This window comes from Pelmatolapia mariae, linkage group LG1, assembly GCF_036321145.2.
Source record: "Pelmatolapia mariae isolate MD_Pm_ZW linkage group LG1, Pm_UMD_F_2, whole genome shotgun sequence".
Lineage (NCBI taxonomy): Eukaryota > Metazoa > Chordata > Actinopteri > Cichliformes > Cichlidae > Pelmatolapia > Pelmatolapia mariae.
The window spans coordinates 29,505,001-29,507,500 of NC_086227.1; the positions used below are offsets into that span (position 1 = coordinate 29,505,001).

A 2,500-nucleotide genomic window follows, 5' to 3' on the forward strand; every position below is an offset into this window, starting at 1 on the left:
ACAATCATATCATATGACCCCCTATGAGCAAGCACTTTGGCGACAGTGGGAAGGAAAAACTCCCTTTTAACAGGAAGAAACCTCCGGCAGAACCAGGCTCAGGGAGGGGCGGCCATCTGCTGCGACCGGTTGGGGTGAAAGAAGGAAAACAGGATGAAAGACATGCTGTGGAAGAGAGACAGAGATTAATAACAGATATGATTCGATGCAGAGAGGTCTATTAACACATAGTGAGTGAGAAGGTGACTGGAAAGGAAAAACTCAATGCATCATGGGAATCCCCGGCAGCCTACGTCTATTGCAGCATAACTAAGGGAGGATTCAGGGTCACCTGGTCCAGCCCTAACTATATGCTTTAGCAAAAAGGAAAGTTTTAAGCCTAACCTTGAAAGTAGAGATAGTGTCTGTCTCCTGAATCCAAACTGGAAGCTGGTTCCACAGAAGAGGGGCCTGAAAACTGAAGGCTCTCCCTCCCATTCTACTTTTAAATACTCTAGGAACAACAAGTAAGCCTGCAGAGCGAGAGCGAAGTGCTCTAATAGGGTGATATGGTACTACAAGGTCATTAAGATAAGATGGGGCCTGATTATTTAAGACCTTGTATGTGAGGAGCAGGATTTTGAATTCAATTCTGGATTTAACAGGAAGCCAATGAAGGGAAGCCAAAACAGGAGAAATATGCTCTCTCTTTCTAGTCCCTGTCAGTACTCTTGCTGCAGCATTTTGGATTAACTGAAGACTTTTCAGGGAGTTTTTAGGACATCCTGATAATAATGAGTTACAGTAGTCCAGCCTGGAAGTAATGAAGGCATGAACTAGTTTTTCAGCATCACTCTGAGACAGGATATTTCTAATTTTAGAGATGTTGCGCAAATGGAAGAAAGCAGTCTTACATATTTGTTTAATATGTGCCTTGAAGGACATGTCCTGGTCAAAAATGACTCCAAGGTTCCTCACAGCATTACTGGAGGCCAAGGTAATGCCATCCAGAGTAAGGATCTGCTTAGATACCATATTTCTAAGATTTTCAGGGCCGAGTACAATAACCTCAGTTTTATCTGAATTAAGAAGCAGGAAGTTAGCGGCCATCCAGGTCTTTATGTCTTTAAGACATTCCTGCAGTTTAACTAATTGGTGTGTGTTACCTGGCTTCATGGATAGATAGAGCTGCGTATCATCTGCATAGCAGTGAAAATTTATGCTATGTCTTCTAATGATGCTACCTAGGGGAAGCATGTATAATGTAAATAGAATTGGTCCTAGCACTGAACCCTGTGGAACTCCATAATTAACCTCAGCATGTGAAGAAGACTCTCCATTTACTTGAACAAATTGGAGTCTATTAGATAGATATGATACAAACCACTGCAGTGCAGTACCTGTAATACCTACAGCATGTTCTAATCGCTCTAATAGGATATTATGGTCGACAGTATCAAACGCTGCACTGAGGTCTAGCAGGACAAGCACAGAGATGAGTCCACTGTCAGAGGCCATAAGAAGATCATTTGTAACCTTCACTAAAGCTGTTTCTGTGCTGTGATGAGCTCTGAAACCTGACTGAAACTCTTCAAATAAGCCATTCCTCTGCAGATGATCTGTTAGCTGTTTGACAACTACTCTTTCAAGGATTTTTGATATGAAAGGAAGGTTGGAGATTGGCCTATAATTAGCTAAGACAGCTGGGTCTAGAGATTGCTTTTTAAGTAAGGGTTTAACTACAGCCACCTTGAAGGCCTGTGGTACATAGCCAATTATTAGAGATAGATTGATCATATTTAAGATTGAAGAATTAATTAATGGCAGGACTTCTTTGAGCAGTTTTGTAGGAATGGGGTCTAAAAGACACGTTGATGGTTTGGAGGAAGTAATTATTGAAGTTAACTCAGAAAGATCGATTGGAGAAAAAGAGTCTAACTTAACATTAATGGTACTAAAAGTAGCTGTAGACGATATTACATCTGTGGGATGATTATTGGTAATTTTTTCTCTAATGATAAAAATTTTATTTCTGAAGAAGTTCATGAAGTCATTACTAGTTAACGTTAAAGGGATTGTTGGCTCAGTAGAGCTCTGACTTTTTGTCAGCCTGGCTACAGTGCTGAAGAGAAACCTGGGGTTGTTCTTATTTTCTTCAATCAGTGACGAATAGTAAGATGTTCTGGCTTTGCGGAGGGCTTTCTTATAAAGCAGCAAACTATTTCTCCAGGCTAAATGATGATCCTCTAAATTTGTGACACGCCATTTCCTCTCCAGCTTACGAGTTATCTGCTTTAGGCTACGTGTTTGAGAATTATACCACGGAGTCAGGTACTTCTGATTTGAGACCTTAGTTTTCACAGGAGCTACAGTATCCAGAGTCGTACGTAGTGAGGAGGTAAAATTATTAACAAGATAATCGACCTCTGTTGGAGTAGCGTTCAGATAGCTGCTCTGCTCTATGTTGGTACAGGGCATTGAAGATGATAACAGTGGGTGGATTATATTCTTAAACTTAGTT

General features: G+C 40.8%; 1 protein-coding gene across 4 annotated transcripts in view; it reads left to right on the forward strand.

The window, feature by feature from the left end:
• The window catches only part of trpm7 (transient receptor potential cation channel, subfamily M, member 7), a 157,338-nt gene that overhangs the window by 39,194 nt on the left and 115,644 nt on the right, over positions 1 to 2,500 (forward strand). The gene's annotated exons all lie outside the window — the stretch shown is intronic.